We start from the raw sequence: 16,207 nt of genomic DNA, 5'->3' as shown, positions 1-16,207 counted from the left end.
TTTTCAGAATGACAGAGCGAGCATCGTGAGATGCATCCAGCTGCCGCTCCACAGCACCCTGTAACTAAAACTAGCCTGTCACTAAAAATAGCCTGTCACTGAAACTAATACTATAGCCATCTACTGCTACCATTAATCCCTACCACATATATGTGAACTCCTTTTCTTTACTAGGTTCCTTTCCTTTCCTAGCTTCCTTTGCTCCTTTATTAGCTTCCTTTCCTACATCCCTTTCCTCTCCTCCTTCCCTATCTCCCTTTCATTGTCTCCTTTCCTAGCGCCTTTCTTCCTTTCCCAGCTCCCTTTTCTAGCTTACTTTTCCTCTACTCCTTTTCTTCCTCCTTCCCTAACTCCATTTATTTTTCTACTTTCCTAGATGTATATCCTTTCCTCCTTCCCTAACTCCATTTATTTTTCTACTTTCCTAGATGTATATCCTTTCCTCCTTCCCTACCTCTCTTTCCTCTCCTCCTTCTCTATATCCCTTTCCTTATCTAATTTCCTTTCCTAGCTTATCTAACTTCCTCCTTTAATAGCTCCCTTTCCTAGATTCCTGCCTTTCCTTCTTCCTTTCATTTCCTCTCTACTGGCCATGGTTAATCCTAGGAAAGGAGGAAAAGAAAGGAAGCTAGGAAAGGAGGGGAAAAAAGGAGTTAGGAAAGTAGGAAGGGAAGGGGAGTAAGTAAAGGAAGAAAGGAATCTAGGAAACAAAAGTAGGAAATTAAATCAATAAGGAACGGAAGCAAAGAAAGGAGATAAGGGAGATACAGAAGGAGGAGAGGAAGGAAGGTAGTGAAGGAAGCCAAGAAAGGAGAAAAAGAAACAGAGCTAGGAAAGGAAGAAAGGAAAGGGAGCGAGGAAAGAAATCTATGAAAAAAAATAAGAAAATGAAGTAAGGAAAGGGAGATAGGAATGGTTGAAAGGAGCTAGGAAAGGAAAGGAGATAAAGAAAGGGAGATAGGGATGGAGGATAGGAAAGGGGGGTAGGGAAGGAATATAGGAATGGAGGAATGGGAGCCAGGAAAGGATGAAATTAAAGGGAGCGATTAAAGGAATAAATTAATCTAGGAAAGAAAAGGAGGAAAGGAAGAAGGAAAGGAAGCTAGGAAAGGGGAGCTAAAAGATGAAAAGGAACTAGGAAAAGTAAGGATATAAGGAAAAATAGATAAGGAAGGAGGAGAGGAAATTGAGGAAGGGAAGGAAGCTAGGAAAGGAGGAAAGATAGCTAGGAAAGAAGAAAATAAAAGGATGTAGGATAGGAGGAAAGGTGGGGGGAGGAAAGGATGAAAGGAATCTAGGACAGAAAAGGAGGAGTCCACATTTATGTGGTAGGGATTAACCACGGGCAGTAGAGAGGAAAGGAAGAAGGATACAGTAGGAAGTTAGAAAAGGAGGAAAGGACGCTAGGAAATAAGGAACGGAAGTAGCAAGGAAAGAAGGAAAGGAATCTAGGAAAGAAAAGGAGGAGTTCACATGAATGTGGTAAGGATTAATCATAGCCAGTTGATGGCAATAGTAGTGGTTTTAGGGACAGGCTAGTTTTAGTCACAATGGAAGAAAGTAAATGGAATGGCATCAAATGCATGGAAGCCATGTGTTTTATGCAGGGCCGTTCCAGGCAAAAGCAACATAAGTGGTCACTTAGGAACTCAGTCAGGAGCTGTATTCGAATACTCATGCTACCCACACTAACCGTACTATTTGTGACATGAATTGAGTATATAGTATGTTTATTGGATATAGTTAGTATGCCAAAAGTTCCTGGATGTCGTACTAAATTCACCAAAATATGAAGTATACACGCAGAGGACACTATTTCTGTGCTTTAGGGCCCATAATGCAATTCTTCAGGAAATGGGCGTGGCTTCACATCATTTTCAGATTTGAAGAAAATGGCGGAAAATATACTGCCGAAGGCCAACGATGGCGGATACAAATTCATGGCTGTAACTAATTAGGAGAAATGTTAACAAAATGTTGAGCAAAATGTAATAAAGTAATTACTTTTCAAATAGTTACCTTACACGTTATGTTGGCTGACCATTTGTTAGCTACGCAATCCTTACGAACCACATAGCACATCATTACAGCAGTATGTACCGGTATGTTAGCTAGCTACCTAACGTTAATTGGCTACTTATACATCAAACTTGCCAGTATATTAACCATAGGTTATCTAACTAACTACCCAAATTTTATTCACTTGATTATACCCGTCATTCTTAGTTTAGCTAAATGATATAGTTGTTGTGCGTTCTCAATGGACATTCGGGTGCTTTCGTAAATTTGCTCTGGCTATCTACTCTAATTTCAGAGCACACTCTTCTGAGTGTACCAGAGGTTAGAATAATGAATTTACGAGCGCTCAACATCGGTTGAATATGGCCGGTGTCAGTTAAGGCAAATGTTGCCACCAACACAGTTAATCACCAATGCTTTGGATAACATGAAAACTGCCTAACCAGCTCTGCCAGGGCGAGTAAAATGGTCACTCTCATTTGTTTCCGGAAGTAGCTAGCCAACCTTAGTTTGGGTGCTTGACTGCCGTTGTAAGGTCAGAACGCTCAAATCAATGCTACTCCTCGGCCCGAGCGTCCAGTGTGCTCCGAAAGCGAAATGCTCTGAATTTACAAACGGACAATCTAACAATGCTCTGAATTTTCGAGCGTACTCTGGCACTCCAGATTGAATTTAACAACACACCCGAAGTCGTGAAATGTCTTAACTAGTAATTTGTTATGCTAACTAGCTAGCAAGAGGTTACATAGCAGCAGCATCAACTTCCGGTAGACTGGTAAAGAGCTAGTATGCTCGCCTCCCGGGTGGCGCAGTGGTCTAGGGCACTGCATCGCAGTGCTAACTGCGCCACCAGTCTCTGGGTTCGCGCCCAGGCTCTGTCGCAGCCGGCCGCGACCGGGAGGTCCGTGGGGCGACGCACAATTGGCATAGCGTCGTCCGGGGTAGGGAGGGTTTGGCCGGTAGGGATATCCTTGTCTCATCGCGCTCCAGCGACTCCTGTGGCGGGCCGGGCGCAGTGCGCGCCAGCCAAGGGGGCCAGGTACACGGTGTTTCCTCCGACACATTGGTGCGGCTGGCTTCCGGGTTGGAGGCGCGCTGTGTTAAGAAGCAGTACGGCTGGTTGGGTTGTGCTTCGGAGGACGCATGGCTTTCGACCTTCGTCTCTCCCGAGCCCGTACGGGAGTTGTAGCGATGAGACAAGGTAGTAATTACTAGCGATTGGATACCACGAGAATTGGGGAGAAAATGTGATTAAAAAAAATAAAAAAAATAAATAAAAAAAGAGCTAGTATGCTCAACTGAAAGGATATTGTTCCGTTTAAAATATACTAAAATGAACTAATAGTATGTAGTATATACTCATTAAGTATGTAGTATACAGTATGTTAGTTTGGGTATTCGAACACAGCTAGGGTCTCAACTTACTATGAAGAGTATGAATATTAGAATACATAAGGTGCAATTTCGAAATTTGGTTGTGCATCAGCAGTTTTTCTTGTTATGTCAGTCACTGACAGTCACTCAGTTAGCCATGTTCTAAACTTATAGTAATCTTGTCGGAATACAGACTGGGCAAGCAGGGCACGTGCCGAGGGGCCCTGACCTTCTGGGGCCCCTATTGATTTTGTTAGTCATTCTCACTCAGACATTTACATTTAAGTCATTTAGCAGACACTCTTATCCAGAGCGACTTACAAATTGGTGCATTCACCTTATGACATCCAGTGGAACAGCCACTTTACAATAGTGCATCTAAATCTTTTAAGGGGGGGGGGGGGGGGGGGGGGGTCAGAAGGATTGCTTTATCCTATCCTAGGTATTCCTTAAAGAGGTGGGGTTTCAGGTGTCTCCGGAAGGTGGTGATTGACTCTGCTGTCCTGGCGTCGTGAGGGAGTTTGTTCCACCATTGGGGTGCCAGAGCAGCGAACAGTTTTGACTGGGCTGAGCGGGAACTGTACTTCCTCAGTGGTAGGGAGGCGAGCAGGCCAGAGGTGGATGAACGCAGTGCCCTTGTTTGGGTGTAGGGCCTGATCAGAGCCTGAAGGTACTGAGGTGCCGTTCCCCTCACAGCTCCGTAGGCAAGCACCATGGTCTTGTAGCGGATGCGAGCTTCAACTGGAAGCCAGTGGAGAGAGCGGAGGAGCGGGGTGACGTGAGAGAACTTGGGAAGGTTGAACACCAGACGGGCTGCGGCGTTCTGGATGAGTTGTAGGGGTTTAATGGCACAGGCAGAGAGCCCAGCCAACAGCGAGTTGCAGTAATCCAGACGGTAGATGACAAGTGCCTGGATTAGGACCTGCACCGCTTCCTGTGTGAGGCAGGGTCGTACTCTGCGGATGTTGTAGAGCATGAACCTACAGGAACGGGCCACCGCCTTGATGTTAGTTGAGAACGACAGGGTGTTGTCCAGGATCACGCCAAGGTTCTTAGCGCTCTGGGAGGAGGACACAATGGAGTTGTCAACCGTGATGGCGAGATCATGGAACGGGCAGTCCTTCCCCGGGAGGAAGAGCAGCTCCGTCTTGCCGAGGTTCAGCTTGAGGTGGTGATCCGTCATCCACACTGATATGTCTGCCAGACATGCAGAGATGCGATTCGCCACCTGGTCATCAGAAGGGGGAAAGGAGAATATTAATTGTGTGTCGTCTGCATAGCAATGATAGGAGAGACCATGTGAGGTTATGACAGAGCCAAGTGACTTGGTGTATAGCGAGAATAGGAGAGGGCCTAGAACAGAGCCCTGGGGGACACCAGTGGTGAGAGCGCGTGGTGAGGAGACAGATTCTCGCCACGCCACCTGGTAGGAGCGACCTGTCAGGTAGGACTCAATCCAAGCGTGGGCCGCGCCGGAGATGCCCAACTCGGAGAGGGTGGAGAGGAGGATCTGATGGTTCACAGTATCGAAGGCAGCCGATAGGTCTAGAAGGATGAGAGCAGAGGAGAGAGAGTTAGCTTTAGCAGTGCGGAGCGCCTCCGTGATACAGAGAAGAGCAGTCTCAGTTGAATGACTAGTCTTGAAACCTGACTGATTTGGATCAAGAAGGTCATTCTGAGAGAGATAGCAGGAGAGCTGGCCAAGGACGGCACGTTCAAGAGTTTTGGAGAGAAAAGAAAGAAGGGATACTGGTCTGTAGTTGTTGACATCGGAGGGATCGAGTGTAGGTTTTTTCAGAAGGGGTGCAACTCTCGCTCTCTTGAAGACAGAAGGGACGTAGCCAGCGGTCAAGGATGAGTTGATGAGCGAGGTGATATCATATTAACATGTCATAAGTCATTACAAAACGTGTAGAAGAAAACTTGCTTTAAAACTGCCACATTTTCTCTACGCCTCTTTGCAAAATGTGTAAAGATGCACTATGCAGAAATCACTCCGCCATTTCCTGGCTGCAAAAATTCTAATAGTTTGCTTAATTTCAGTTTCTGTGACAAAACAAGTATAGCATAGATTGTATCATTGTACCATCTAAACCGCTGTGAAATATATATCTCCCATTACCCAAAATATTGAATTTTCAGCTGTCTGAAGGTGGTGTACAAAACCAAAAGTAAAAGGTGTAACAACTAAACTTAAGAATGAGAATCATAGAAATAGAGCACATAGAACATATCTACCGCTTCTTAGACTTGCTGTCAATGAGAATGACAGATCTATAACACACATGTCAATGTGAATTTGTTGGAAGTTGTCCAAAAAGTTACATATTGCAGCTTTAATATTTTCTCTCTACCGTCAAGCGGGGGGCCACTAAAATGTTTTTGCCACGAGATGGGAGCCCCCCAACCAAATCTCACTTAGAGCATCCAAAAGGCTAGAGCCGGCCCTGGTTTTATGTATGATACCATTCCACTGATTCTGCTCCAGCTATTACCATGAGCCCGTCCTCCCCAATTAAAATGCCACCAACCTCATGTGATTAAGCATCATGGGTAAAAAACACAGAATATCTTCACCATCGCGCAAGCATTCCAGCAAACTTTCCTGTAGTTGCATGGTCTGGTCGTCTACATTGGTAATCATTGTTACGGAATTATCAGACTGAAAACTTTTCAATTCCAGGCCAAATATGGCTGAAATCAAAACTACCGATCCAACAGCCACAGAGGCTGGAGAGGAAAAGGACTGGACAGCAGCAAAAGGCTTTTTTGACAGTTTAAAAACAAACAAACCTAGACCTGTAAGTGATACATTCGTATATCTTGTTTGCAGTTTGTAGAAAAGTGTCAATATGGGTATATTTGCTGCTAATCTCGTATCGTAATTTTCTTTCTTTACTATTCTTGTTTTGCAAACAGCCCAAACCCCAATATGCCGTTACTATCGCCGTCTCCTCTCGCTCCCTGTTCAACATGGTTGCAGAGGGGAAGATCTACAAAGAAGATGGGGTCGAGAAGTATGTGACCTATCAACAGGAGCACGACAATGAGCCGCTCATGCCAGGGGTGGCGTTTCCTCTAGTGAAGGTAGGTTAATTCAGAGAGCGATTGAAGGATATGGCCTACCTGCATGTCTGTGCTAGGAAAAGGCAGAGGGTGCCCTTACAATTATTGCCGTTTTGAAACTGCAGTAAAAGTGCACAAACTGCAGTCGACTGTGGTATTTTGGACGCAGGGATTGCAGAACTGCAGTTATACTGCACTGTAACTGCAGTTACACTGCAAAATTACTATGGTAAAGTTATTTTGGATGTAGTATTTGCAGCCTCCTGCAGTTATACTGCATTCTAACTACATTACTACAGGTATACTGCACTCTAACTGCAATCTTTTTGGTAAGGGTCTTACATTTTCTGTTTTATAGGAGAATTGGCTCTGGCAGCAAAAACAGCCAAATGTTTTATTTAAACACAGATCGATTCTAAATTGCATTGAGGTTCTAGAAACATAGCCCCCTACTTTCATATCACATCAAAATAATTTCACAAATGCAAAATATATACTTACTGTACACCAGTGGCGGTTAGTGCCATTCAAGATTTTGTAGGACAATTAATTTTTTTCTGAGCATGCCCTTATTTCTATTACAGCATATTGGATGACTGTGATTCATATTCCATTCACCCAGCTCAATGTAACATCAATAGGTTTAGGCTACTACATGATACTCGAATTTGGACTTCAGTTCGCAACAGCTATCTGTGACCAGGCAAAAAAGAACATTAGTAAACCCACAATAGAATCCATGTGTACAATCACGCAGTACAGCAAGTAGTTACAACGGCGGCCCCAGTGGCAATAAATGAATGCAAGTCAAGGTAAGCTTGGCCAGCTTGAATAAATAGCAGTCTTCTAAGGCAGGTTGTTGAGTAGGCTAAATTAACTGCATTAACTAGCTAAGTAAGTGAAAGGTAAACTCTGAAGGGAAATAAATACAAGGAAATATAGCTAGCTCTCTCTGCTTCTTCTCATTCATTTTGGAAGAAATTCCTTTAACTGTTCGATTGTCTTTCTCTTTCTGAGTCAACTACTCACCACACTTTATGCTGTGCTAGCTAGCTGTAGCTTATGCTTTCAGGACTAGATTAATTCTCTGATCCTTTGATTGGATGGACAAGATGTTAGTCCATACTGCAAGAGCTCTGATAGGTTGGAGGACGTCCTCCGAAAGTCCTCATCATTTCTGTGTAAGTCTGAGGGAGTGTGAATGTTAATGTTTAAACAAAAAAAATATGGATCCTTAAAATTTAAGAGACATTTACAGTGCAGCTGGCTAGCCTGCTCTTTCTCTTTGCAAATTATGCGAGTGTGTGTGTGTTAGTCTTTTGGTCGTTTGCGTGTAGAATATCCTAGCCTATTTATTGATGATAGGCCCTTCTTTACTGAAGGTGCCAGATACAACTTTTGATTGCAGATATATAAGCTTAGCGCATGGTTCTGACTCTGTCTGCCTGGTGGCCGACCTACCTATACTGTGCCCCTCTCTCTCCGACCCTTTGTAGCTCATTATGACAGATGCAAGTGTTTGTGTTGGCGGACGTACGGCAACTAATCAGTCTCCTCCTTTCCCAAAATACTGATTCTTAGGAGTTCATTCCTAGTGGATGTTTTCTTTCTAATGTCACGGTATTTAACATATTTCAAAGTACTTTATTTTGGAGAGAGTGCGCCGGCAGCTCGTGATTATTTGATTGACAATTCTGGTCGGCTAGTGATTGACGTTATTCCGTTTCAGAAGTGGCATTCCTTTACAGACAAGTAAAATGGCGTAGCAATACGGCATTTAAAAAACAGTGTACCTTACAGACAAACAAACATGTCATAGCTGAGGCTGCTTTCAAGTGTATATGACTGTGGTAGATATACAGTTCATTCGGAAAGTATTCAGACCTTCACTTTTTCCACATTTTGTACCATTTCAGCCTTATTCTAAAAGTAGTTTTTTGTTCCTCAATTTACACAGAATAGCCCATAATGACAAAGCAAAAACAGGTTTTTAGAAATGGTTATTTTAAGCAACCATCACATTTACATAAGTATACAGACACTTTACTCAGTACTTTGTTGAAGAACCTTTGGCAGCGATTACATTGTCTTCTTGGGTATGACGCTACAAGCTTGTCACACCTGTATTTGGGGAGTTTCTCCCATTCTTCTCTGCAGATCCTCTTAACCTCTGTCAGGTTGGATGGGGAGAGTTGCTGCACAGCTGTTTTCAAGTCTCTTCAGAGATGCTCAATCTGGTTCAAGTCCGGGCTCTGGCTGGGCCACTCTAGGACACTCGGAGACTTGTCACGTAGCCACTCCTGTGTTTTGGCTGTGTTCTTAGGGTCGTTGTCCTGTTGGAAGGTGGACCTTTTCATTAAGGATCTCTGTACTTTGCTCTGTTCATTTTTTCCCGCCGCTGAAAAACATCCTCCCAGCATGATGCTGCCACCACCATGCTTCACGGTAGGGATGGTGCCAGGTTTCCTCCAGACGTGAAGCTTGGCATTCAGGCCAATGAGTTCAAACTTGGTTTCATTATTCATTATATCAACAGTATTTTAATCAGTTATTTGGTGACCTTGAATATATTTACTGTATCTAAAATGAATCTTAAAAAGTTTTTTAATGTTTCACTATTGAAACATTTCTGCAATTCACTGAGTAGGATGATCTTCCCCATCCTCCTCCACTGCAGTACAATGTTTTAACACAGTTGCAGCCAACAGTGTTTTTCAGTGACATGTTTTGTGGCGTCTGTCCTCCGTTTACACACAGTTGTTCAATTCTGGGAAATGCCAGATGGGTTGGACCAGTTTCTTTGTTTTGTTTGATTTATTTTTTTAAATTTGTGCAGTTTCTGTTATACTAATCTGCAAAGATGGGCCGGCCTGATTTTTCTGGTAGGCTGAGGTCATGCAAACTCATATTCAAAGTGAAACGCGGCATAGCTAAAGATACTTGTTCCGACACTGTCATCAGTTAGACAGACATCGTGGATCGTAAACTGTAAGGGTGGGTGTCACAGCCTATACACTTAGGAAGAGCACATTTTACATTTCATCTCACTCAAAATGTCATTTTTTGGGGGTGGCTAAAACCATGATTTGGGCAAACGGTAAAGAGCATTAGCCTCATGATTCCTGTAATGAAAGTGTGTGCCCTGTGCCTGTTTCTCTGGGGCCTGCTTCTGTAATGAACAAGCCACTCTCCTCTCCCCCACCCCATGCACTTGAGAGAGAAATATGTTCTAATCGTAAGACACTTCAAAATGTAATTGGGGGAAAACACAGCTTTGGAAGCTTTGTCCTGGTTGATGATTGGAGGGCCTCAGCTTTCTGTAGGTATCATTTTTATTTCTCAACGCTCAATAGCAGTTATTTTACCACCTAGATATTTGATTTGGCTTTGAGATATGGAGCGGTGCACGTGCGAAATGCGCAAAGGCCATTGCAAGTGTAGTGTAGGTGGGTAGTAGCCTACAAATGCAAAGTATTTTAGGACATAAAATGTACTGTTGGTTGAATACATGGCTACTAGCAGTGGGTGTTATCGATCTAGTTCATGTGTTTTGAGTTTCCTCTTCCTCAGGTTTTGAACCCCAAATTAATCAGCCTATGATATTAGAGGTGCACATTAAGATGTATCGATTGAACAACAAAAAAAATCTGGCTCCTTTTTTGACAAATATAGCAACTATAGTCTAATTGTCAACCCATAATTCATGACAATCACTGGGTTAGGTTGCACAATATTAATTGAGTCATGCATTCCTGCTTGTACATGTTAGATGAAACAACTTAGTCTGTCTATATATTACACTTCTTCGGAGGGGGGCCTCCGTCCAATGAAATTGATCCCATCACCCAGAAGATATGCGAGATTATTGCCCAGCAGTTTGCCCCTCTCCATAACCCCTATGATGACGACAGACAACTCGACCCACCAATATTTAGTAAGCATAAATAACTGGTAAATATCAATGTCTATAATGCACGTTAAAACTAACGTTAATGCAACTTCACCACAATGTTACCGTAATCAGGCCCGTTCAGATTGTTGCGTAACATCACTCGTATCAAGGCTGGGCATGTCATAAGCCCCAATTCAATTGTTGTACAAAATGGGCATGTAAATAGCCCACTAATAATTTGTTAATTATCATAAAACTCAACAGGATTCAACCTGTTTCTAATTATTCTGAGGAACTCTGTCATTTTGGTTTCTCCACAGTAGATATGCTGCCATTTTATCAGTTAAACCACCTCAAGTGGCAGTTTAGAATTAATCTCCAATCTAAGTTAATATACACTGCTCAAAAAAATAAAGGGAACACTTAAACAACACAATGTAACTCCAAGTCAATCACACTTCTGTGAAATCAAACTGTCCACTTAGGAAGCAATACTGATTGACAATAAATTTCACATGCTGTTGTGCAAATGGAATAGACAACAGGTGACATTATAGGCAATTAGCAAGACACCCCCAATAAAGGAGTGGTTCTGCAGGTGGTGACCACAGACCAGTTCTCAGTTTCTATGCTTCCTGGCTGATGTTTTGGTCACTTTTGAATGCTGGCGGTGCTTTCACTCTAGTGGTAGCATGAGACGGAGTCTACAACCCACACAAGTGGCTCAGGTAGTGCAGTTCATCCAGGATGGCACATCAATGCGAGCTGTGGCAAGAAGGTTTGCTGTGTCTGTCAGCGTAGTGTCCAGAGCATGGAGGCGCTACCAGGAGACAGGCCAGTACATCAGGAGACGTGGAGGAGGCCGTAGGAGGGCAACAACCCAGCAGCAGGACCGCTACCTCCGCCTTTGTGCAAGGAGGTGCACTGTCAGCGCCCTGCAAAATGACCTCCAGCAGGCCACAAATGTGCATGTGTCTGCCCTTAACGGTCAGAAACAGACTCCATGAGGGTGGTATGAGGGACCGATGTCCACAGGTGGGGGTTGTGCTTACAGCCCAACACAGTGCAGGACGTTTGGCATTTGCCAGAGAACACCAATATTGGCAAATTCGCCACTGGCGCCCTGTGCCCTTCACGGATGAAAGCAGGTTCAAACTGAGCACGTGACAGAGTCTGGAGACGCCGTGGAGAACGTTCTGCTGCCTGCAACATCCTCCAGCATGACCGGTTTGGTGGTGGGTCAGTCATGGTGTGGGGTGGCATTTCTTTGCGGGGCTGCACAGCCCTCCTTGTGCTCGCCAGAGGTAGCCTGACTGCTATTAGGTACCGAGATGAGATCCTCAGACCCCTTGTGAGACCATATGCAGGTGCGGTTGGCCCTGGGTTCCTCCTAATGCAAGACAATTGTATATAGATTCTCTTTTTTTTCTACCATGTTATTGACTTGTTTATTGTTTACTCCATGTCTAACTCTGTGTTGTTGTCTGTTCACACTGCTATGCTTTATCTTGGCCAGGTCGCAGTTGCAAATGAGAACTTGTTCTCAACTAGCCTACCTGGTTAAATAAAGGTGAAATAATTTTTTTTTTTTTTAAACAATGCTAGACCTCATGTGCCTGGAGTGTGTCAGCAGTTCCTGCAAGAGGAAGGCATTGATGCTATGGACTGGCCCGCCCGTTCCCCAGACCTGAATCCAATTGAGCACATCTGGGACATCATGTCTCGCTCCATCCACCAACGCCACGTTGCACCACAGACTGTCCAGGAGTTGGCGACGCTTTAGTCCAGGTCTGGGAGGAGATCCCTCAGGAGACCATCCACCACCTCATCAGGAGCATGCCCAGGCGTAGGGAGGTCATACAGGCACGTGGAGGCCACACACACTACTGAGCCTCATTTTGACTTGTTTTAAGGACATTACATCAAAGTTGGATCAGCCTGTAGTGTGGTTTTCCACTTTAAGTTTGAGTGTGACTCCAAATCCAGACCTCCATGGGTTGATAAATTTGATTTCCATTGATAGTTGAATGTGCGAGCAACAAAATCACAAAAACTATGTAAAGAAAAAAGTATTTAATAAGAATATTTCATTCATTCAGATCTAGGATGTGTTATTTTAGTGTTCCCTTCATTTTTTTGAGCAGTGTATTTTTATTCATTGAGCAACAGGTTTAAAATTAATCTAGGTTTAAACTAAACTTAGATTAGAGGAAAGATTTATTTCAACTTTAATTTGTTGCACCAAGATTATTAGATAAACCTTGATTTAACCCAGTTTAAGAGTTAGCCGTGCTGATTCAGGAGAACATGTATGCCAGGCTATATTGCGAACTAGTGCCCAAGTCGTTAGCTTGGCTTTTATAACGTCTAATGCTTAAGCAGACAGAACAAAAGCAGCACAGTGACAGCAGAGAAGATGCTTAGTCTAATAGACAGCACAACAGGGAGGCAAAGCAAATTGGTTAAAGAAGAGGCCCGGTTATAGTGGTGAGTTGTATTTCTTGTGGTGTTTTTACATCTTTTTTTTAAACATAAGCTGGTTAAAAAAGTGGACCATGTGTTGCCAGTCACTGGAACAGAAAATGGTTGAGAAACGCTGTATAGTACTACCAATGTTATGTCAGGGTATATAGTGTTTGGTTGGTGGCCTGCCGGGGGTGGTAGCATGATGGTGGGAGGGATGGTGGTTTATACAGCGACGTGGGCTGGCGTGGATAAAATGCCAGGGCCGAATTCTTGTCCCCTTCCGCCCCTGTGCTTTTATCAGTACATGTGAGCGTGCCTGCCTGCATATGTGTATGTTGCAACTTGGGACTAAATAGTCTGAAGCAACCACCTGTAAGTAGTTGCTCTAGTACCCACCAGTCAGGTTTTGACTTTATCCCTGTGTCAATTCTGTCCTAAAAACACACACACACACACACACTGCAGGCCCTGATGAATGTGAACGCACGGCTGAGGCGGCTCTACCCCGACAGCGACGAGTTGTTTGACGTCATACTGATGACGAATAACCACGCCCAGGTCGGGGTGCGCCTCATCAACAGCATCAACCACTACGGTTCGTGGTCGACACGCTCAGCCATGCCTACTACAGTGCTATAAGCAGAGAAATACAATGACCAGTAATTCTAGTAATTATATTTCTTTGGTTATAAGACTCACTACTTGTGTGCTGCATTTCATTGAATGACTGGTATTTTTGACCAAATATTTTTTTCTTAATAGTTAAATGCCTGTTTTGCATGGATGTTAGTGGCCATCTTTGGCTACCAGCCTGATGACTATACTATCGGATTTCTATGGGGTTCTGATATGTTTTTGTTTTTCACTCTCCCTGACAGATTTAAACATTGAAAGATTCTGTATGACGGGAGGGGAAAGCCCCATTGGCTATCTGAAGGCCTACATGACCAACCTGTACCTCTCAAAGGATGGAGAGAAAGTCATAGAGGCCATTGAGGAGGGTAGTTGATAATGCTACTTTCCTTTATTGTCCTATAGGGATTAAACTGTTTTAGGTTACCATGGATACTGCATTTTTAACAGAGTAAAAAAAACTGTAGATGTACATTGTGGGAATGCTTTATAGATATAATAGAGCATACAGATGTAATACATTATGATACCATTTATGAGCATGTATAAGCCCCTTATAATGTCTTTTATAAATAGGCATTGCAGCAGCGACCATGTTTGCGTCCGGAGATGTGGAGAACCAGCTCTCCGACACACAGCTGAAAGTTGCCTTTGACGGGGACGCCGTCCTCTTCTCTGAGTCGGAGATCATCGTGAAAGAACACGGCCTGGACACGTCCTTTGAGCATGAGAAGGAGTTTGAGAACAAACCTCTTGCACAGGTGTTCATGAGAGTACATGCCTCCATTTTTCTTTTAGCTTTTTGATTCTTATTACATTTTATTATTTTTTCCCCTCGATGGCTAACACTTTATTTGGAGTCTCCCTATAGAGAGTTATAGATGTTCAACTTGCTATCAACAAACGTTTTAACTAACACACCCACTTACTGTAATCCTAGACCTAACCTTAACCCTTGCAAGTTGTTGCATATCATCCGTGGTAGTTGATTGATTGGTGATAGTTTGAGCGTCTAAAGACCATCTATAATAGGAGAATGTCCAAATAAAGTGGAACCCATTGATGTGTTATTTGCTTAGATAAAAAAAAAATAATAATGTTATGCCAACCCTATGTCTCGTTCATTCACTCAGGGCCCCTTAAAGTGTTTCCTGGAGGCGCTGGGGATGCTCCAGAGGAAGTTCTACGCCAAGAACGAGCGTATGACCTGCCCCATTCGTACCTACCTAGTCACATCCCGCAGTGCAGCCAGCTCAGGGATCCGCGTCCTCAAGACACTCAGGAGCTGGGGCCTGGAGATCGATGAGGCCCTGTTCCTAGCCGGGGCACCTAAAGGGCCCCTCCTACAGAAGATCCAGCCTCACATCTTCTTTGATGACCAGATGTTCCTCATTTGAAGGTGCCAAGGATCTGGGGACTATCGCTGCACACGTGCCTTATGGGATTGGACAGAAGTACGACAAGGGAATAGTTATTGAGCAGCCTGCCAAAGACATGATGTAGTGAGCCTCCTAGGGGTGGGAAGGTATCATACATAATGCAAATAGTTAGTTGCGCACAACCCTGTCTTCAGCAGTCTTGTTTTGTGCTGGATTTTGTATTAAAAAAATAAAGCCACTTCTACTCAAATATTTTTATCAGAATATACTGTAGTAAAAATGTACTACTCACTTCAGGGATTTTTGCTAAAATAAAACAAGTTTACAATGTCACCATGTTCTCTTTCATAAGAAGAAAAGGGAGAATACTTTTCTGAAATAGTCATCATATTCCAGTTAATTACAGAATGTAGTATCTAGTTTTTGTCTGAAAATGTATGTCATGAAGTGTGTTCACATTTCACACAGGGAAGTGTTTTTAAATCTTTAGAGAAGGATATTTGGTCTCATTTGCTGCAGAGACACATGTGTTTTACAGTTAACTTTTCATTATTTTGGCATTTGAGTACATGAGGGACACAAAGTATATTGAAATTAGTTGCTTCCATACAGGTGTGGTTCCTGAGTTAATGAATCAATTACCATCCCATCCTTTTTAGTTTTTTTTTTTTAATGCTGGGCATGCCATTTTGCTTACCCTCGCTATGCCCCCATGGGATGACAATGCCCCCATCCACAGGGCACAAGTAGGCACTGAATGATTTGATGAGCATGACAACTATGTAAACCATATGCCATGGCTGTCTCAGTCACCAGATTTCACCCCAATTGGACACCTATGGGAAATTCTAGAGTGGTGCCAGAGACAGCATTTTCCAGCAACAAAACACCAAACGATGGAATTTCTCATGGAACAACGGTGTCTCGACCCTCCAATAGGGTTCCAAACACTTGTAGAATCTACGCCAAGGTGCATTGAAGCTGTTCTGGCTCGTGGTGCCCCAATGGCCTATTAAGACATTTTATTTGAGTGTTTACTTTATTTTGCCCTGTATATTCTCAACACTCCTGCGTCTAGACTTCTGCCCATGCATGTCATGGTTTTGTGTACTGCGGTTTATCATAGCTTTGAAATCATTTGCATAGAGGAACGTTAAGGATATGTGCATATGAAAGGGAGTTTTTACAAGGTACATTTGAAGTTGGAAGTTTACATACACCTTAGCCAAATACATTTCAACTCAGTTTTTCACAATTCCTGACATTTAATCCTAGTAAAATTGCCTGTCTTAGGTCAGTTAGGATCACCACTTTATTTTAAGAATGTGAAATGTCAGAATAATAGAGTGATTCATTTCAGCTTATTTCTTTCATCACA

The 16,207-nt window shown here is 43.3% G+C and overlaps 1 pseudogene; it reads left to right on the top strand.

Moving 5' to 3' along the window:
- Nucleotides 1–5,956: 5,956 nt before the first annotated feature.
- On the top strand, nucleotides 5,957–15,162 carry LOC129817299 (cytosolic 5'-nucleotidase 1A-like; annotated as a pseudogene).
- Nucleotides 15,163–16,207: the final 1,045 nt, after the last annotated feature.

This window comes from Salvelinus fontinalis, chromosome 20, assembly GCF_029448725.1.
Source record: "Salvelinus fontinalis isolate EN_2023a chromosome 20, ASM2944872v1, whole genome shotgun sequence".
In the NCBI taxonomy this organism is placed as follows: domain Eukaryota; kingdom Metazoa; phylum Chordata; class Actinopteri; order Salmoniformes; family Salmonidae; genus Salvelinus; species Salvelinus fontinalis.
Note: the sequence above shows the minus strand (reverse complement) of the source record. Positions and strands in the feature narration are given on the sequence as shown.